Source organism: Canis aureus, chromosome 35 (assembly GCF_053574225.1).
Source record: "Canis aureus isolate CA01 chromosome 35, VMU_Caureus_v.1.0, whole genome shotgun sequence".
Lineage (NCBI taxonomy): Eukaryota > Metazoa > Chordata > Mammalia > Carnivora > Canidae > Canis > Canis aureus.
In genome coordinates this window covers 7,347,968-7,370,074 of record NC_135645.1, presented here as the reverse complement: position 1 = coordinate 7,370,074, position 22,107 = coordinate 7,347,968, and the positions used below count along the sequence as shown (strand labels likewise).

The following is a 22,107-nucleotide window of genomic DNA, read 5'->3' as shown; positions in this document are numbered from 1 at the left end:
ACAGGCAGAGGAAGAAGCAGGCTCCACGCAGGGAGCCCGATGTGGGACTCGATCCCGAGTCTCCAGGATCACATTCAAGCTGCAGGCGGCGCTAAACCGCTTTGCCACAGGGGCTGTCCCGCTGTGCCACAGGGGCTGCCCTGTTGCACACTTTTTGCAACTACAATGATACCCGTGGCTAACCAGTAGGAGGACACAGAGAAGACAAAAAGTAATGGGTGAAGAAAAAAAAAAAAAAAAGTAATGGGTGTTTGTCTCACCCTCTGAGAATCATAGCTTCTCTGATCCGGGAGAAAGGCTCCCCTCCCTCAGCATTTTAGAATCCTGTAGATCAGTTGTCACCACAGTTGCTGCCACTGCCACTGCCATCCTGGAATTTCTTAGAGGCTGAAGTATGAAAGAATGAAGAAAAGATAAAAGGGTGGGAGAGAGGGAGTTTTCCTTCATTCTGAGCATTAGGAGGCTCTTCCTTGCTCTTTGAGCCAGAACTAGACAGCTTCTCCTGGAGCTCCTTCTGTCTGTGCAGATGTTCACATTCAGGTTTTGTGTTGCTTACAGTTCAATCTGATATATTGGAGGAAAAAGATAATAAGCTCACCACCAGTTTGATGGTACTTCAAATTCAAGTCTTCTTCCCTAATAGCAGCTACTACTTGATATTCAGAGTCCTTGAAAAGCTGCTGTATACCTTCTGTCCAGGTGTTTTTTTTTTTTTTTTTTTTACCTGCGTCTAGTGTGGAATATGTTTACACCATTGAACCCAGAATGTGAAGATTCTATCATGTTTAAATGATAAATTATTGTTGAGTCCTTGGTTACAGCACTGAAACCTATCCTAACTTATTGGGTAATTTCCACCATTTCTTTGTTTTGCACATGTACCTATTCTGCAGTTCTTTAATCTTGGGTTAATCCTAAAATCCACCTTTCTGACCCCTTTCCGACTCCTCATCACCCAGAATGATGAGCTGGGCTGGAGAAAACTCATTCAATCATCTGGGCTGGTAGTCCTTCACTTGTCAAGTATCTCTGTACATATAGCTCTCTCCTGTTCTTCACAGAAATTACTATTAATATTTATTTGCTCCTCAAACCTTTACTTTCACTTTCTCAGCAGATGTCTTCACCTCCTACTTCTTAGAGAAAATGTAGCCACTAGGCAGCTTCTTATTGCTTACCTATAGCTGTATTTTTTTCTCCTGTTTTATATAGAGACCTCACTCCTTCCCTTCTCCTGTCAAAGGAGATATTGCTCCCAATGCTCCAGATCCTATCATCTTCTGTCTTCTTAATATTATCTATAAATTATTATCCCTCTTTCTTCTATCTTCCATTTATCTTCTTCAAGGCTCCTATACTTCAGCATATAACATGGGAAATTTTTATTTTTATCTCAAGTATTGCAAACATCTCCTAATGCTCCTCCTGCATTAGAGTAATCCAACAGTTTAAAAAAATAATATTTAGATCTCTGTGGCTTAGCACAAAAAAAGCTTATTTGTTTATTCATGCAGTTCAACTTAAGTATAATTGGCTCAGTGGCTCTCTGGGGCACCTCTTTTCTAACTCAGGGATCCAGGTTCCTTCCATCTTGTGATACAACTGTTTTCAACACAAGGCCCTCAGGTTTGCTGTGGAAATGAAAACTGCATAGAGTAGATTCACTTAACCCCCTTGGCTCAGAATGACCTACACACGTTAACTCACATCCCTTTAGCAGAACTAATGACATGATTCCAATTGGAGAGAGATGGGAAATGTCAACCCTTGTGAAGCAAATGTTTCCTAGCATCCAGTCTGTACTGTAGAAGACGAACGTGTATCTTCAGTTAGGCAGCCAGCTATTTCAGTATACTCCCTACCTCTAGTCTTCCCACATTTCAATCCACATGGAATCCAATGTGATCTTATCTAACACAGTTATGATTGTGTCACTCCCCCATTTAGCACTCATTAATTACTGTCCACTGACAAGTGAATGACATCCAAGCCCTTTGTCAGGGGATTCAAGGCCATTTAGGATCTAGCCCTTCTAACCTCATCTTTATGAGGTCTTATCTTAGGCACCAGCCCCATCAAACTGCTTCCAGTTCCCAGAAGCTGCATTGTTGCTACTTGCCTGTGCACATTAGCACATGCTCTTCCATCTTTCTGAAATATTCCTCTTTCCTATGTCTAGTGGGAAAATTTCTACCATTCCTTCAAAACTCAGTATAAGTACCTTCCTCTGTGAACCTTCTCTAGCCTTTCTCCTTTGGAGTTGATCATTTAGTTTTTTTGTGCTACCACTGAACTTTCATCAGACTTCCTTAGTAGTATCCATTATATTGAATTGAAATTTTATTTTTACATATCTGTCTCTCCTTGTTTAAACTGGGAATTCCTTGAGAATTGAAACCATGACTTACTATCTTATAATCTCCAATGCCTAATACAGTGTCTGCCACATGATGGATGGTTAATGTAATGTTCATGTAATGAATAATTGAATGAATGAATAAATGTGGTACAATTTCAGATATTTCTTACAGTTAAATTTCAGTTTAATGTTCATTCAATATTTAAAAACACCTAGAGAAAATTATGAACTTGTGCTATATTTACTGCCATCTTCTTCTAATGGAGAAGAATGGAAGGCATTAAATTAAAGCCTTACAGAAAAACACTAGCATAAAAACTTGATTTGGTGAGGGAGGCTTCTTCATACTCAGTCAACAAGCTTAATGAAAGAATGGGCTGCAACTTTTTAAAGGCAAAGTGAGGTTCTTACTGATGCAAATGTAATAATGGAAGTTTTAGCTCTGTGAAGTCAAAGAGCACAGAAAACACTAATAAGGACCGAGAGGGTTTGGGTGATTGACATGAAAAGCTTGAGGAAATGTTCGTTATTCAAAAGCAACAAACCAAAAATCAACCCCTCAACCCACAAAACAAATACCCTGAAGCTTGTATTATTTCTTCTGACTCTTAATCAGTTACTGTCATAATTCAGGTGGTCTCCAGCTTGATTTATGCTAGAAGTTTCACAGAAAGGGGTCAGTGGGAAGCTGAAGGGAGGTACGGCTATTCTTCTTCAAGTTGAGATAAGAATCAGAAAAAGTGTCCCAGCTATAGGGACTAGTGCAGAGCAGGAAAAGAGTCTGAGAGGGAGTTAGCCCTCATTTCTGACATGAGGCAACAGTAGAAAGTCAGCCTTTCCATGAATTTGGAGATCATGGATATAAGGTCACCTTCTGAGTTGAATTAGTGAAATTCACAGACAATGGATATGATTAGTCATACGTGGGAGTAAAACAAGAGACTTTGAAATGCATGGACCTCACAAAATTCCAATCAAGTAGGTGATTTGGTGTAATCAGAGGAAGGTAGGTCCAGAATGAATGTCGTGTAATAGAAGGTATTTCATCAATTGAATTGTGCATTGCCTGGAGGAAGACTGTGTGAAGGTGAGTGGAGGTGTGGACAGAAGGTGAAGTAATCAATGGGGCTACAGAAAGTTAAAACCCAAGCACCATGCAGAAGAGAGACCCTGCCCTTTGAGGCTGCTGGAGAAGTATGCTCTGCTGTGGGATTGCAGTGCCTCTTCTGATCTCTCTTCAGTATCCTGTGTGCTCTTTGCTCAGCATTCATGCTCATTTTGTTCCTAGGACTGGCTGCCCTGGACAGCAGACATAAGCTTTTTAGTCCCTGGGAAGAAATGTCTTCCAATGTAAATTTGTAAGTTGACTACAGGTGACCACGTGGATTTGCCTGATTCAAGCGATCTTTAATACTGGAAACTGCTGAGTTCCTGATGAAGACAAACAATAAAATTTAGAAGATGATCAGTTTTTCAAAGGGACACTACCCATGAGACCTCTTGATAGGCAGCCACAGCTTTCTGCTGGGAAGGCACTGACTTCATCTTCAGTACATTCTTGCTACAATATCCACTTAGGTCAAGGATTCTTAATCTGATTAAACCCAATGACCTGATTTTTTATTTTTTTAAGAAACTGTTTATTTTCCTTCAACCTTATTTCCATTTTGTTTGCCTTTGTGGAAGAGCAGCTTAAGACCACTCAGTGGTTGTTCCTACCCATTCAGTGGTCTGAGCAGTGGTTGTTGCAGACCAGTTTTTGGTGGCCTGCTGAGTGCTCCAGTCTTCACTAGGGAACTGCTGAGTAGGCACAGAGGACACCTGCATGCCTTCAGACCAGTCTGCAATTTCAACGGTGACTCAGGAGCTGGAGCAGTCCATTCACCCTGAAATTCCTCCTTGGTCACAGCCTTTTCAGCAATAGCCTGCTCTTCCTTTTCAATGTATTCAGGATTTTTGTAGAAGTAGAGCTCAGCATGACCTCCCATGGGTGATCACAGGGAAAATGGTGCCACACATGCACAGAAATTCCTGGGCCAGCATCCACATCAGACCCACTGAGTGAGCTCCCTTGTTGTTGTAAGGGATGGCAATGTGCATATAGCCCAGCAGAGAGTCTGTGTTACATAGAGTGATGAAAGGCAGGTTAACATAAGAACCTTTGTGAGAGGCTGGTGGTCAGCCCTGGGATCAGTAAACACTAGAAGTCTCGGCTCCCAGAAGGCTGCCTGGATCTGGTTAGCAAAGTTTCCAGGAGTGAAGCAGCCAGCAATAGGAGTGGCTCCAGTAATAGCAGCAAACTTCGGCACAGCTCTCTGGTCAGTATTCCCAGAAGATATGACATTGACGTCCACTGGGTTTTCATGGCAATAATGGCATGAACTGCCAGCAGAAGCTTCTCCCAGATTCTCTTCAGATTTATGATGTGGATGCCATTACTTTTCCTTTTGTTGGATGTACTGTTCCATTTGGATGTCAAAGTTGGTGCCACTTAAGTGGGTTCCTGCTGCAGGGAAGTTGATGATATCTTCCTCTTTCATTTGCAGGACACCAAGGTCTGCAGACATTGTGGAAGTTTCCCTTTAAGTTATCACAGGAACATAGAACAATGCTGTATGGACCCCTCCCTGGGTAGCATGGAAAGCCAATGACCTAATTTTAAATGAACATTTTGTTAAGCTCCATTTATTATCCTGAAAAGAAATTCATAGATAATAAACTACCTAAATACATATTTTCAATATAATGTCCTAAGTATCAAAATAAAGAAAAAATACTGGTGGGAGAGGAATAATTTTTAATAAAACAAAATGTATTGGAGTATATGAATGCTTGGGGATGACTAGAAGACAGAATGAAGGAGTCCATTGCTTCAAGATCAGAGTGAGTGTGACAGAGACAAATGTAGACAGAGACAGGTGTGCTGGCAACTCAAACCCCTAGAACAATGTCACTGCCAGTGAGGTGCTTTTCTGAGATTGTGACTCTGCTGGTAAAGTTCTGAACCAAACACAGTACAATCTCTTCCTTTAAAAATGCTTAGAGGGCATTTATGGAAAACTCTATGTCTATTAAAACTATGCAAAAGTAATTGTATTTCCAAGTAAAATGGGATTGAGTTCCACATCCAGATAATTATAAACAGGTTTCCCTACACAAACATTTAGAGTGAGTTGTGAAGCTTACCCAGGACACATGACATTTCTTGGTTAAGGTGCCTGTGGTACACAAATGATTGGAGAATGGCATCCTGGCTTCCCTCTTGCTAAATGCCACTAGCGCCCCTCCCAAAAACTGTGACAATCAAAAATACCCCTTTGAGTTTCCACTCGTGTTGAGAGACATTGAATTAAGTCAACAGGAATCAGTCATGAGGGTCCAATAAGACAAATGTGCCCTGTCTCAAGGCACAATCATTCCATGACCTGACATCACAGAAAACCCCAGCTAGTGGGGAGAAGGGACAAACACATTGGAAAGGTGCGTAGGGTATCTAGTTCTAGAAGGACTAGCAGACTTCCAGGTAGGGCAAGAAGTAAGAATTTAGGAGAGGAAACCAGGGTAACAGTTTACCAAATCTCTGGGAATTAGAAGGGCCAACAGAGAAAGAACTTTGGCTCTGGAGCCACACAGGTAGTATCCAGGTTAGTTCTAGGGAGCAGTTACCCCAGACATGGCTGAAAGGGAAGGATTTGGGTGAACACAGGAGCTTGGAAGTAGTAACTTGGTTCCTAGGACTTGGGTCTGGGAATGTAAATTATATCCAAACCCCTTACACACGGCGCCAGCCAGCAGTGACTCAGCGTCAGGCACTGGCTTAAGCCTTCTCAAATTGTAGCAGCTGAGAAGATAGCAAAGGAAGGAAAGACCAGCAGTCACAGTTTATCAACTCCACACATGTGATTGGAGGGATGATGTCTACACAGCATTTGATTTCCTTACATTAGAGTGCTTTTTGCCCTCACTTAAACACAAACTAATCAACTCATTCTTCGAACAAAAATACATGTTTAGGGAACAAAATGTGGGCATTCACAAACCATTTCACCCACCCCCACATCGCTTACCTGTCGGCTTCCTGTGCGTGGACATAAAACAGCTGCTTGGAACTCAGGTTTGGAGTCTATTTCCCAAATTGGGGTCATGAAGGCGTGGCCATAAATCAAGGCAATGGTTACAATGAATACCACAAAGATAAATACATACTTTCTCCTGGAACCTGGATGAAGGCCAGTCCTACAACCCATGTTTTGTGACTCAGGAGCCAAACAACACTCACACAAAACCAATATTCCCTAAAGACCCTCCCAACAGGATGATGCCTCATCTCCTGTGACCATTCCCAAAGTCCCGTCCAAGACAATTATCTAATCTCTGCTCAGAAATCAAATTATCTAATGTTTTTACTCTATTGGTTTGAGCAGGCTTCTTTGTACATACAGTTCCTGGAAAATATAAAAAAGATGCTCTTATTTCAATCACCAGCCTTTCAAAATTCTTATTACTTGATCTGTCCCACGTTCATTAGAGTGGATGGTCATGAGAACAAATTCAGCTTTATGGTGCTTGATAGAATGTATTAGCAAAATTAAGTCCTAAAAGAAAAAGAAATAAAAGCATTCTGTGTGTGAGAAAAGATTTTCCATTTTTAACATATAAAAGGATGGAAGTGACTAAAGAGATCGTCTGCTATTACAAAATAATCAAGGACATAACTGACAGTATTTTTTTCCTCTTCCAGAAGCTTTGATTCAGTCATGCCTAAGATATTGCTGAATTGCACACCCAAGGTCCCAACTCATTTTGCTGACCTCTCACTTGTTGTCTGACATCTTCCCCCATTCTTCCCCACTCTCCCGACCTGATGTCTCCTAGCTCCCTATAAACACTATCCTCAAAAAAAAAAAAAAAAAAATTAAAAAATTAAAAAATCAATAAACACTATCCTCTAAGCCTGTCTCGGCCCTTAGCTTTTGAGTACATGCCTGGGTAGATTTCAGGGCTCTTTGGCATTTTAGTTGTACCCTCAGTACCACCAATCAAGGATTCGATCCCCTAGTAGTTTAAGATCTAAGAGGCCACTGGAAGTAACTCCGGACAAGGCTCTTTATAAAAAGGAAGGACATCTTTATGTATGGGCTAATTTATTTCTCTATGGTTTTTAAAAATATCAAAGCGTCCTTAGGAATTCCTCCCTGTGTGTGTCTCCGCTTAAGACCCTAAATGTGGATGCACTTCTCTGCTCAGGAACTTTTAAGGATTTCCTACCACCCACAAAACCAAGCCAAGTTTGTAACATGGTATTCCAGATCCTCTGTGATCTGCTCCCCACATACCTTTCCAAGAAATCTTCTAGCCCCAGTGAGAGAAGCAGAGGCTGACTGCGGGCTCTGTGCTCCAATTACAGCTCAGCCTCTCACCAGCGGTGCCCTCAGGGAAGTTACTTAAAACCTCTCTATGGCTCAGTCTCCTCTACTGTAAAAATGTGATGATAGTAGTAATAATTTGAATTGCATGAGAATCAAGAGAATAAAAAATGTTAGCTGCTGAGAACAGTGTCTGATACATGATAAGCATCATCTGCTACTGCAATTAGCATTACTTACTACCCTCAACGCACTTGCATTTTTCTATTTTTGTGTGTCTTTTCTCAGTTCCTCATTTCTGGAATGCTCTTTCCTTCTCTCCACTCCTCTGAATTATACCCATTCTTCAAAGTCCTGATGAGATTTTTTTTTTTCCTTCTCCAGAAACTTCCCTGAACTGTTCAATTCCCAGTGTTCTTTTTTTTTTTTTCTGTGTACCAATGCACAGATCATCTACTCCAGTAATTTTGTAAATGGTCTTTTTTTTTTTCTTTACGGCACTTCTTGTATTGTTACCTTGTGGTATTAACTTAAAATGCAATATCACCTGGTTTTCCCCAGTTCTCCTGGGACACAGATATGTCTTTGCATAGAGCTTAGCATCTGGACATTATAATACCTCAATTAATGTCTGCTTATTTGACTTGATTTGATCCATAGGTTGAAGGTAAGTTTGTTGGATGCTTTTGGAAATGGTGAACTGAAGGCAGTATAGAAGAGTAGGAACCTTAGTTATTTACTTGTAGAACATTTATGAAGTGTCTGTGCAAGATGCTGTACCTGACAGGGCATCACCCCGTTTGTTCCAGGAGGAGGTACCAGGACTGTGGGGTGGGTGGAGATCCACCTGGGTGAGATCAGGTACTGTGTTTGGCCAGAGGGGGCAGGCTTGGCAGCCAGAAGGGCTTTTAGGACAGAAATTTCTGTTGTCTCCCTGCAGGTTGCAGGTAGGGACAGAGTCTCCAGTGCTGGCTGCGACATAAAAAGTTCTGAAGAACAGTAGTTCCCACAAAGAAGTTTCACAAATTCAGACCTTCCTTCCTTTAGGTTGCTCAGAGTTGCCCTTGGGTGAAAACCTTTGGCATTTAAAAGGGCCGGTGTAGGTAAGATAAGGGCTAGTGTGATATTAGGTCAAGACTTCTGGGTTCTTTAGTTAGCCTTTCACTAACTTCCTAGTGGCCTGGACACTGATGTCATCACCATAACTTAAGTCCCCTCATCTGTAAATGAAGTCATTGGATCAATATGTAATCTGCAGAGTCCCAGTTCTCTCTAATATTCTATCATCCTGGAATTCCTCTCATAGTAGAGTTATTGTTATCTACAAGGTGGGAGACAGAGACCTCCTTTGTCAGAAAATCAGATTCTCATGACCAGTGAAGTTCAACTGAGTCAGTCCCCAGGGCATGGGATGGTCTCATTTATTGGGAGTGGCCCACTTACAACAGTCCTGGAACCCTTTTCCTTCTCCACCACATCTGGGAAAATAAGGACTTGAGATACAGGATAACAAGAGATGGCAGGGTAATCATGGGACAAAGGTCTTAAATTGGAGCCATCTCTGTTTATCTAGTCAATTGTCCTGGCCTTTGGATTAGCACTGAGTGTTTCCTCTTTGTAGTCCTGGTGAAGTGAAGGGACTGGGTAAAGTTGTAGGGAGATGAAGCAAGATTGCACTGAGACTTGGTGCCAAGTGTGCACAAGTGGTCAGAGAAGCTACACTGGCCTTGGGCTCAGCCTTATCGATGCATTCCCCAGGCCCACCATCCCCTCCCACTCTCTCCTTCTAGCCTCCCAGATGTCCCCAGCGGCTTTCCTCAGATGCTCCGGGCTGTTCCTGCTTTAGTACCACCCTCCCTCTCAAGCTCCCACAGAGTCACCTCTACCTCCCCAGCTGAGGAAGTCAGTCTCCCTTTTTTACTTACATCAGATTCCTGGGGTATGAGATCACTGAGGTTATGTCTCTCCGTGCCTATGTGCCCATCTTGTGCCTGGGTAATCATGTTGAGGAGTAGGATATTGCTGCTGCCACCATGGGAAACTGTGCTGTGTTCTAGGACTCGGGGACTAGGGTGGCAGACAGAGGACTGCCTCGGGCAGAACATGTACAAGGATACCAGTTCTTGTAGGACAAGTGGTCAAATGTGGAAGTAGACATCTGTCCCACTTACTTAGTTTGCATTCTTTACTTGGCCTGGCCTCTTCCTGGCAATGCAACAACCTTGGCTAGGTGTTTGGCTCTGCGGCAGTCACTGAGGGAGTGGGAGGGAAGAGAAAACACATGGCCTGAACCTCCAAGGACCTCGCAATCTGGTCAGAGAGGCAAGGTATACATGCATTTGCAAAAATTCATCAGGGTGGCCAAAGGTAGGGGAATTTTACCCGGTGTCTATGTTGAGCTTAAGCATCTAAAAAATCTCAAGTTTATCTTTCTGGAGAGATGATCCATAGCTATCTGATTTTAAAGGCACACTGGACCCCTCACAAAGATGAATAACCGAGCTCCAGTTGGAAGACCTGAGCTGCAGTCCTGGATTTCCACTTGTCCATGGACGGTACACTGTCTAACCACCCAGATCCTCAGTTTCTTAATCTCTAAAATAGGAAAATAATTTCTGTCATACCTGTCTTAGAGCATAATTGTGAAGATCAAACAGGACAAGTGTGTAGAATATATAAAGCACCATACTGGTGAAAGGTGTCTTTAATCTTTAAAACCAATTGGCAAGGCCATACAAAATGACAGAACATAGAGTTTATTGGAAACTTGGAGATGTTTAATGAATATCCTCCTCTTGCAGATAATAGATTGGGACTCAGACAGGGTAAGTGGCCCAGGGATAAACAGCTTGTCTAGGGCACAGCCACGACCAGAGGACAGTCTCGCCAGGGCTGTGCCCTGGAGCCACAGGGGAGCCAGGCAGCCAGTGTCCAGCATAGCTCTGTGCCTCTGGGGCCTTCGGCCTTTGTTTGCTGAAGGCAGGGCCTCTTGCTCCCTTGGCTGCCTGGAAAATCCTCTGTGGCTAAACCTGGAATTTTTTTTTTTCTTTTTTACCTCTTCACTCTCTCGTGCTCCAGTCCCCGTTTCCATTCCTTACCACCCAGCCAACCTCGATGAAAATGGTTTCCAGGGGGAATCTGGGTTTCAAGTTACATCACCAGCAAATAATTCATGCCCCTCTGGAAGAGACCCAGAGATAAGTTGGAAACGACTTGTATGGAAAATGAGACGCCTGGTAGCCAATCCAAACAATGCAGGCCAATCCAAATATTGCGGACAGAATTTTTGTGAGCAAGGGCTTTCTAAAACACCATTTGCCAAAATGGCTCACATCTTTGCAAGGGAAGATCTAGGGACAAGTTCAAGAAACAAATGACACAGAGGTGGCTTAAAGCAAGAGGCTCTGGTGTGGTGGTGGGAGGTGGGCCAGTGGGGACTGTGGGCCTTCCAGCTGTCCATTTCACTCCAGCTGCTGTGAAAGGCCTCTGATCCTAGATGAGTTCTTGTCTTTCCCTGTCTAGAAGAGAACCTGGGGAGCTAGCTCATCCACGACATGCCTCTGTCTCTACACTGGATGAAACCTGCAATGTTGCAGAACCCAAAGGCTCTGTTCTTTCCATAAATACCCCCAGGGGAGAGTGCCCAGCCATCCTCTGTGGCCCATTCTAGTGTTGAACTGTTGTCAAATCTTGAAAAGTGGGCCTCACAGTGACCCACAGTTAAAATACCATCTTGACTGTTTCTGTTTATTTCCTCTGTTTCCTCCGGCTCCTACTGATTAGAGGTGGGGGATAGCCACTCCCCAAGTTTTCCACTTAAATGTATGCCTTTAAATACTTGATCATAATGGGCCCCCTTAACCTACATTTATCTAGACCTAATAATTTAAAAACATTTTATGTACTCACTAACTGGGTTATAAACTTCTCTAACCATTCTATAATCTCTGCTACCTGACCTCCAGCTCCCCCTCCAAGAACTCCCCTGCAGTGTTCCTCTCTCCTTTCCAGGCACCCACCTCTCTTCCCTTCCTAAGAACCTTTTCATCTTCAATTCCCCAACATTTGAACAGCTGTACAAGCACAAAATGTTTAATTTGGGAACAGTGTCTGTGGGAAGGAATGCTTTGTTAATTTCCAAAGTAATGCTAAAGCTTAATTTAGAAAGTCATATAGCAATTCTTTTGGTTCTGAAAGTCACAGAGATTATAGATTGCACTGCAGAAGCAACCTGCCTGATGATGTTAGCACTTTGCAGCACGGGGTTTTTTCTGCAGCAGTTCCATTTTCATTCCGGTTCAGAGACACAGAAGGTCCTTCCAGTAGAAGCATTTGCTCCCTGAGGACAGGGCCTATGTCTTGTTCAGGCTCTCTGGATGGCCAGGGCCTAGCAAGGGCAAACAAGGGGTAAATATCTTTAAATGCCGGATTGCACTGCATTGCCTGTCTTCCCCCTTAGTCCCTACTTTGGTCTTAAACTTGGTCCAAATAGGTTCTGGAACTAGGAAATGATGATGGTTACCAAAACTGAGCAGGGCAGAGACAAGTGTGATCAGATCCTAACACCACCACTTTCCTTGAATCCAGGAGCTTAAAGGAAGTTAAAATGCTCAGACTGAAGAGTATGTCATCCTACCAGATCTAATATTAGAACCCGCCTCTCAGGGACACATATGATTCGGATCTTGAAAAATAATGAGAACCTGGATAGAACAAAATAGGTTTGGAGGTAGGGACCACAATATGTCGGATGAGGAGGATGCCTGGCCACCACCACCATAGTCCCCAAATATGGGGAAACTGAAACTGAAACAGCTTCTGTTGAGCATCACTGCCCCAGGAGCCATCCAGACACTGTACATGCTCGGGGCTCAGGCAAAGCTGCCTTCCTTCAAAAGCTGGGGGAGCTTCTTGACGCTCATGGGATGTTCTAGAACCTTAAAACACACGCTCGATTGCATTTCTTAATTATCCAGGGCTCAAAAGCCCAGATATAAAGAAATGAATCTCTGTTCCCGCACAGGGTCAGATGGGCCCAGATTGCATGATAGATTGGCAGGGCCCTGAGGGTCAGTCTGGAAAGAAAGACATGAAAGAAAGTCTCCGTGGATGAAGATACTCTGGCAGAGTGGACCAGATACAGCCAAGCACCTGAATGTTGGGTAATGAGAGGCTCTAGCCAAAGTGCAAAGCTGAGTCTCTCCCCTTTCTGCCTGGATGCCTCTCAACCCCTCATCCCACCAGAGTTCCAGGGTGTTCTGGAAATGAGGGGCCTGGGTCTTACCTAAGAAACAAAGTACTGAGCCACAAGAGCTACAGCTGTTCTGCTGCGGGCATCTTGCCTGGAAGAAGACCTTGTGCAGTTGGCCAGGGAAGGAGACAGCTACTGGGGGGCACGGGTTGGCGGGGGGGGGGGGGGGGGCGCAGGCCTGGAGGTCAGAGACCCGGGAGCAGACACAGGGCCGGGATGCGCAGCCCGCGCAGCATCCATCGTGGTCTGAGCATCACCGTCCTGCGGAGCTCGGCTTGCAGACGGGCTCGCTCGCTTCCCCGCGTTCTCGCGCACAGGACGATCCCCAGAGCTCGGAAGCAGCACAGACAGAAACACAGACTCCGAGGGAACCGGAGTCACAGCCGGGGCTCCTGAGAGAGCTTGAGAAGGGGAGGCCAAGGCCGAGAAGACAGTGTGGGGGAGGGGGTGGGGGGCAGAGGGAGGCCTGTGAAGTCGGTGCCCTGCGAGGTGCCAGCGGGGCCCCGAGAGTGAGGAGCAGGCCGCCCTGCACCGAGCCCGTGCACCGAGCCCGTGCACCGAGCCCCCCCCCGCCCCCCTACCCCGGGGGCGAGAACCCCAGAGAGAGCAGAAGGGCCGCGGCTGGGCCCGACACGGCCCGAGCTCCCCCTGCCGGCCGCGCCGCGGAACTGCGGCCTTGCGCCGCGGGAGCGGGCGACCTGTCCCGGGCTTTGCCCACCCGTGCCTGCTTCCTTGTAATTCCCCGAGATCCTAGTGTCTCGGAAGCCTGGTGTCTGAGGCTGGGTCTTTAAAAAAAAAAAGATTTTATTTACTTATTCATGAGAGACACACTTAGAGAGAGAGGCAGAGACACAGGCAGAGGGAGGAGCAGGTCCCTGCAGGGGAGCGGGACTCGATCCCAGGACCCCGGGATCACGAGCAGGGTTGAAGGCACCCGGGCTGCCCCGAGGCAGGGTCTTCAATGCCCGGGTGGGTTCCCCGGGCTCCAGGCCCAGGGAGGGCCCCGCCCCAGTGGGGGCGCAGGCGGGGGCAGGTCGAGCGCACCCTCCGCTAGAATGACACCGGCCTTCTGGGGCTGGGCTGAGGGCACTGCACCTGGACCAGGCTTCCAGAAGTCCCGAGGAGAGCCTCCCTCCTCCCCCTTCCCTTCCTCCCCTTCATCTTCTCTGCAGGAGGCAGAGGCAGGGCAATGGCAAAACCCCCGGGGCGGAAAGGAGAGAAAAGCGAGGCTCCCCAAATGCCAAGCCGATTTTACTTGCTAAGAATAGCTTTTATCTCTGGGAGGAAAAGCAGAAGACCTGGTTCTCTCCTCTCCCATTCAACTCCCCCCAACAACTGAAGGTTGATTTTACTCTATTTTATTTAAAGGTTTTATTTATTTATTCATGAGAGACACAGAGAGAGAGAGGCAGAGACACAGGCAGAGGGAGAAGCAGGCTCCCTGCAGGAGCCTCACGCGGGACTCAATCCCGGGTCCCCAGGATCAGGCCCTGGGCTGAAGGCAGGCACTAAACCGCTGGGCCACCCGGGCTGCCCTGAAGGTTGATTTTAAAGGGGCAGCGCTCAGCCAGGGGAACACAGTAGGCCCTCTGTCTTTCCCCCCAGATGATGAGTTTGGAGTCACCGAGAGCTAGAATCCAGAGAACCAGGAAGGAGGTGAAGGAGGAGGCAAGAGGGAAGTGGAGAGGAAGAGAGAGATCAGGACGCAGGATCGCTGTCACCCCCTAAGTCTCGGGTTCTGCAGTCCAAAGGAGGCTGACAGGGATGGTGGGACTTTGGGGATGGCCCTGGGCTGAGCAGTGGGACCAGCCGGCGCTCTAGGCAGCGGAGTCCCCTCCATGGCTGTACTTCGGCGAAGGGGGACAGATTTCTAGACCTCTGGCTAGGATGTATGCTCACCATACCAAATCCTTGTGAGTGCCCTGCCTCCCAGCTACTCGGAGGTTAAAAGCCCAAACAATCTTCCCCCAAATTGCATTTTCTTTCATAAAAGTGCTGCATTTCTTTCAGGGCAGAAAGTGTGCATGTTTCTAAAAGATTAGGTCAGAGTTATAGGGTTATTCTCAAGGACTCTGGATAAGAACATCAGAAAGCACTCCATTTCCTTTATTAGCTGAAAACAGAAAAGGTTTTTTTTTTACAGTTAAATGTATTGTAGAAAGCAGGGATGGCCCTCAGGGAAGCAGTCGCTAGTCCCCTGCGCTCTCCCTGCGTGCGGACCTTCCATCCTCTGGCTCCCTCTTTTCCTCCTGTCACTGGGGCAGCCTTTTGCTCACACTGTCTCCTGGTCTCCCCTGGCTCTGGCTTCCTCTCCAACTCACCTTTCACGTCCCTCCTGAATCTGTTTCCCCGGCCAGAGTGCCCATTTGGAAGGAAGGGAAAGAAGGGATTGCCCTGTCTGCTTGGGATCCCCCAATGTCTGATGCCTTGCAGCTTTCCAATAGGGCAAGCAGATATCCCACAGAACTTGAAGAGAATCGGTCTCTGTGTCTCAAGGCAGTCTACCAACCACCTCTGAAAAACTACTAGATAGACAGTTGACAGCCCACACTTCATATTAGCCCCCTTCTCGACTAGCCCTTGGCCACTTCTACTGTAAAAGAATATCGTAGTGACTCACGAGTCAATGGGAGCAGAAGGGCCTTGGCAGGCACTGCATAAATACAAATAATGGTTATTTATCACAAGTGAAAGCGGCTCATAGGTAACTGAAACTGGCCCAGTTCAGCTTCTGTTGAATAAAAGGGGGAAAAAATTCACAAACATCAAAAAGTAAAAAATAAAAGAGGAACACTCTGCGGAAGATGTCCTTTCTCTGTATTGCTATCAGCTGGATCAATTGTAGCAGTTTCCTAAATGCTCCTGGAGAAGAAGAAATGATTTTAGAAGAAACCTGCTCAGCGCTCCATGTTGCGGGTCTGGGCTGCCTGTGACCAGCAGAGGGCAGACTTCAGTTAGAAACAGAAGCCTGCAGAGTTGATGGGGAGGTGGAGGGGTGGCATTTAGGATTCCAAGGTTGCAAATTGCTTATTTCATGCCATGCACAACCCTGGAGATCAGAGTCCAAGATTTTGGACACCATACGAGAGACTAGGTTTCAAGGAATCAGTTCTAAGCAGGGAATGACGACTATACATGTTCCTCTGTTTATAAGATGCAAGCCTGGGCAGAAAAGGCTGGTTCTGCACACCCTCTCTGGGCGCTGCAAGCTGCTCTTCAATGTGAATCACTGCAGTGACTCGCCCCCATCCCCAGGCCTGCCACAGTCACTCAAAGCCACATATTGTGTAGAGTGGAGGCGTAACTGACTTGGGAAAGCAGGTGCTGTGTCCAGGACTCGGTGAAGGAGTTCTTGCTGTTGGTCATTCCTTTTTGTTTGATGAATATAGAGAAACCGTATTCCCTGGGAAACACAGAGGAATGAAGACTATTAGAAATGTTTCCTTAAGATTTCAGCCAGCCTAGCAATTCCACTTCTAGATATAGTCCCAAGAGAAGTGAAAACATACGTCTGCACAAAAACCAGTACACGAATGTTCTTAACAGCCTTACTCATCACAGCCCCAAAAAGGAAACAACCCAAGTATCCACTGACTGATAAATGGAGTCTATCCATCAAAATGCAGTATATCCATACAATTGAATATTATTTAGTCAAAAAAGGGATGACATACTAATACATGTTACGACATGGATTAACCTTGAAACTTGCATGCTAATTGAGAGAAGCCAGTCGCAGAGGACTACATATTGTATGATTCCATTTATATGAAATGTCCAGAATAGGCAAATTCAGAGAAACAAAATAGATTAGTCATTGACCAGGAGGAGGGGAAGATGGGAAGTGACTGTTAATGAGTTTGGGATTTCTTTTGGGGGTGATGAAAACGTTCTGAAATTAGTGCTGATATGCAACTCAGCAAATATACTAAAAAGCACTGAACTGCATGCTATAAAACTGTTACTTAAAAAAAAAAAAAAAAGATTTTGACCAGGGCAGATGTTCTAGAGGGAAACTCAGAGCAGGAAATAAGGAGACTACAAAGAAAATATTTGACCTCTGAGAGACCCATCCTACCACCGAGCAAATATATATGTATATTTAGTAGTTCAGTGTAGGCTGGAAGTAGAGGTGGCCAAAGCCAGTATGGAAAGCAAGGAGAATTATCCACCAAGCTGAACCGATTCTGCATCTTCTTCAAGTGGCTAACTCGTAGAGGGTTGACACCTCTCTGATGGTGCAGGCATGGTAACATGGGTGCTATTTCATTTAAGGCAAGAGGGTCACATCTGCATTGATGTCCTGGTGTCCCCCTGGACAGAGGGATATAAGAGAGAACCACACTCCTCAGGCTATAATAACCAGACAGACTTTCCAAGATCTCAGGAGCTGATGAGGAGGGAAGGGGATAGTAATGAAGTCACCAGCTCAGCTGCCAGGGGGCCTCGTGGTCACACCCGAGTTCCAGATATGCAATCAGTAATGGTCACAAAAATCTAGAGGCTCATACCCTGTTCTTACTGTAGCTCCCACAGCACCTCAAAGAGGCTAAGCCCACTAGAGCTCTTGGTAAATATGTGGAAAAGGTGGAGGAAGGAAGAAATAGATGAGTGTACAGCTGACGAGGCCTAGGGAAGTACCCTGGTTCGGTCAACATCCCAGAAAGGAAGTGTCCCTGAGTGAGAAGGACAAGGAGACATGACTTTGCTCACTGTCTCTATCAGAACCACCCATTCACACATCACTGGGCCCGCCTTGTTAAGTCCTGAAGCATTAACTTGAGCAAGATCCCAGGCACACGGAAGCGTGCCCTTCTAGTGCAACAAGCTTGAAACATCTTTCCTCTCTTACCTTCACCCAGGTCCTGGACAGAAAGTGGAATTCATTAACAGCATTGTGTACTAGTGAGTCAGAATTTGCTTCATTTCTAAGATGCGCTGTGAAAAAACTATGAAAGTGTGCCTTTTAAAATTTGTGTTTACTGATTTAAAAAAAAGAAGCTCCCTTTTGTTCTATAATTGCTTAAGGTGAACAGGGACACGATGATACTGGAGTATGATAAGATATTTTCCAGCCCTGTGTTATTCTTCAAGTCTGGTCCTCTGGGTGATTGCTACGCATTTTGGGGAACCTGGGACTATGTCTTAAAAAACTTGCCTAATTATAGATTCAGCCAGGGGATGGGAACTCAGTAACTAATTATGTAGCTAGAGCTTCAAACAGACATTGAAACCAGAGGTCACAACATTTCCAATTACGTGGTGAAAAAGGGGATAAGAACAACTGGCCAACTACCAATTGTTTTTCAGAAATTATATATGTTCAGTGGGTAAGAGTTAGATTTGGGAGTTGAGCAGATCTGGATTTAAAGCTTGGTCTTTTCCTTCAGTTATTCCTTTAGTAAATGTGCATCTATCACCTACTACGTACCAGACACTGTGTTTGGCATCGATGATGCAGCACGAGCGAGAAAGTCTCTGTCCTGCGGGAGCTTACGATCCCAACAGCAATAGCTACACAAAATACCTATTATCTTTTTTTTTTTTTTAAGATTCTATTTATTTATGAGAGAGAGAGGGAGGGAGAGAGCGAGAAAGAGAACACGAGCAGGGGGAAGGACAGAGGGAGAAGGAGAAACAGCCTCCCTGTTAACAATGCAGGGGGCTCCATCCCAGGACCCTGAGATCATGACCTGAACTGAAGGCCGATGCTTAACCACTGAGTCACCCAGGCACCCTAAAATACCTGTTATCTTAAAGGAGTTGTTAAACCTCTCCACATCCAGATCTGTAAAATGGGGTGGTGTGGGGAAATGATCCTTATTTTGAAAGTTATAGTTAGGATTAAGCTGAATAACACCAACAAAATGCACAGGATTTGCATTTTAAAAAATGTTGCTGTGCTTCCCCTTATAAAACACCTGGTATCACTTTATCATTTGCTACCACACCCGACTGTCTTTAAGTGAACATTCCTAGTTTAAAAGTGAGACCAAGTGGGTCAAGGCCTTGAATAAAAACTCCAAGGCAAGTCCATGAGCAACATTCAGGGGACTTCAAGGTAACAGGTGTCACATAAACGTACAGGATGGATGCTGACCAAAATGGGGTCCCCTGATGGATGAAAGGAGAGCCTTTCCTTTTCTCTGCCTTCGCTTCCCTCCTCCCTCTTTCCTTTCATCCCGCAGCTGTCTCCCTCTGAGCTGCTGCTTGGCGATCCTCCACAATAATTGTGCTGCTAGGGCGCCTGGCCTGGGAGACAGAGACCTCTGTTGTGCAGGACACAGGCACAGCCAGGGCTGGCTGACCCAGCGCACTGGGAAGTTCTGTGTCAGCGTTCCGTTGAATATTGACTTTTCATGACCCTAATGATTTAATCATTTTGTAGATTTTTGAAAGAAGCATGAGGTTTACAGAGGTTCTGACTTGCTCAAGGTCTCACCGTGGACGTGGAGCCAGAAATCGGAAGCACCTTGTGCTCTGCTCTGGGAGCCAGGGTCTGGCCATCTCCATGTGCCCTGAATTTCAGATTCCTTTCTTACTGTGCCAATATATTAAAAAAATTTTTTTTTCAAATACTAAGTTGTTGTCATTGTTTTAGGTCAGTGTTTTGTTTTCTAGAAGGCACAAACTGGTTAGACTTATCCTGGTTTGAGAGGCCATTAATTAAGCAAATCTACTCAGATTTTGTGACTGCCATGCTAAAAGTCCTAAAAAATAAATGTAATAAGAAGCTGCACTTGGGTCCAGCAGTCAAGAAGATGGAATTGGATTCTTCCCAAAGTCAGTTATTTTGTTTGGATGCCTCTTGTTTTCGCATTTACTTTACCAAGCTATTTCGTGAGGCAACTTTATTTTTAAAGATATTTTTTCCTTTTCTTTTTTTAAGCAGAGATGGTTTATAGGAGAGAGCAAGGAACTTACACTCAGGAGATTTGGACTCTACTCCCAGTTCTGCTGGGTGACCTTACACTAATCACTTGCCCTTCTTGAGCCTAAACTCCTCATCCTCACTCCATGGGGTGGACTGGCCTGGAGGTTTTCCCCCCTGCTCAGGTCAGTGGGATTTCCAGGATATGTGTTCTGGGCCAGGCAGATCTAAAGTGGAGGCTGGGAGAAGAGGAGGCTGGGGCCTCACAGGCCTCTACCCTCCACTACTCAGAGCAGCATCCCTTTTGTTTGCTTCCCAGAGGGAGAGTCTGCATGAGGCTTTATTTGAGAGAAAGGTTCTGCTATTTCTTTAGCATTTAAAAATCACCAGCACAACTCAATTATCTGAAAGAATCTTTTTTTGGTCTCACATTCTCTAGTTTCTAAGTTCAAAGATTGGCTCCTGATTTTTCTTTTTAGAGGTTTCTTTGCTGCTGTGGACACACTCACCAATCACCCCTTAATTATAAACCGTTTCTCTGCTGACCCTAGCTGACTGCTAACTATGTATTATGCTGGCTATAAAGATCCTGGAAACCAGCTTGTCTGGTAATCCTGCCCTAATAGCATTGCCACCAGCAGGGAAGAACCTTTGCAGCAGTGTTCATTTGTTGACCAGGGATTTTATTTATTATTATTATTATTTTAGCTTGCGGGCATTTGTTCCAACCACCTTGGAAAAACAGTTCCAGAATTGTCCCCCAGCCCTGGCCGGCACAGCAGCGCCCTCATTTGTATGCAGTGGCTTTGGGCTTTGTCTCTCGAAGGACGTTCTGCAACGCCATTCTCACCGCTCCCCACAGCGCTAAGCAGCCTTGCAGAAGGGATCTCACAGCCTCTCCCCACCTTGCTGTTTTCCGGGGGCCATGCGCTCACTGAGTCACCCCTGCATGCCAGCGATCTTTGGCTGCAGCACTGCAGAAGGTGCTGAGCCAGGCTGTGCCACCCCAGCCCTTCCTGGTACGGATTTATTTCACACACGAGGTGGCTGCTTTGCCCAGAGTGGAGCAAGAGCACTTTTCCTTTACAAAGAACTGATTTGGATTTTCATCTAAAGTCTGCTAGTGCTATAAGGAGATAAAGATAAATCAGCATTCTCTGCTCACTGCAGGTCAGTAAGGTTCAAGAACTTACTGCCAGATGAGTAAAATCAGGATATAGGATGGGGAAGGTGAACAGTGACTCAGGGACTGTTATGTATCACACCGAATGTTCCTTACCTCATTTAATTCTTATAATAACCCTCCTGGGTAGGTATTCCAATCCCCACTTGTTATAGGAAGAAACTGAGGCTTGGAGAGGTAGAATGACTTGTCTAGCACACAGTTAGGAAGTGACAGATGCAGGTACTGAACTTTCTCTCTGGCACCAAATGCCATGTTCTTTCCACTGCACCATGCTGCCTTCTTGATGAGCATGCTGACTCATTTGGGAAGTTATGTAAGCTTGTAAATCACATTGAGATTCCCAGATAATGTGACTGCATAAAGAAGAACAAAGTATTGCCACAATAGCTTCGGTGCCCCAGTGGAGGGAGAGACACTCCACAATCTGGGAGGGGTTATACAAAACTGTTGAGAGGTACAGGTCTGCTACCAGTGGAAGCCAAACCAGAGGCAATCATTCGTCCCTTCCTCTCCTAACCCGTTCTGTAAATAAACAAGGTTTTAATTATAAACAAATGAGTAAAGCTATCTATCCATTGAACTCGCAAGTAGGTACTCAAAGTCCAATGCAAACTTTGGCCACCTGTGATAGGTATACCGAAGGTGCTCAAGATCATATGGTTCAGTACCACTCAAGACAGCCACCTCGTTCAGGTCTTTAGCATTATCCACATTTCCTTTTTATTGATTAGAGAAGTTCCAGAACCAGATTGGCACTTTAGAAAGCTGTCCCTGGCTTACGTGCGGGAGAGAGTGAGATGGGAGGTAATGCAGTGCTGTTGGTGGCCTGCTCATGTTTCCTTGGTATTCACTGTTATACACTGCAGGCCATGACCCTCTGAGTTCTGGTTGGCCGCATGCTCAGCCCATGCACAGTGCAGGCCAGAAGTGCTAGGGACTTCTTGTCCCTGGAGCAGCCATAAAGCAATGATGGGTGAGGAGCTGATAGATAAATAGTACCCCAGTTCCCTTGCCTCTTGGTTGGGATAATGCTGATGCATATTCTGTATTTTTTTCCAGACTTTTCCAGTGGGA

The 22,107-nt window shown here is 45.3% G+C and overlaps 1 long non-coding RNA gene and 1 pseudogene across 1 annotated transcript; both read right to left on the bottom strand.

Annotated features, from left to right (window-relative positions):
* Positions 1-2,560: 2,560 nt before the first annotated feature.
* LOC144305075 (small ribosomal subunit protein uS2 pseudogene) lies at positions 2,561-5,007 on the bottom strand (annotated as a pseudogene).
* Positions 5,008-10,480: 5,473 nt separating this feature from the next.
* On the bottom strand, positions 10,481-13,131 carry LOC144305017 (uncharacterized). Its single transcript, XR_013372045.1, has 2 exons — positions 13,010-13,131; positions 10,481-12,112 (listed from the first exon to the last, which is right to left on the bottom strand). It is a non-coding gene; the product is annotated as an uncharacterized LOC144305017 (long non-coding RNA).
* Positions 13,132-22,107: the final 8,976 nt, after the last annotated feature.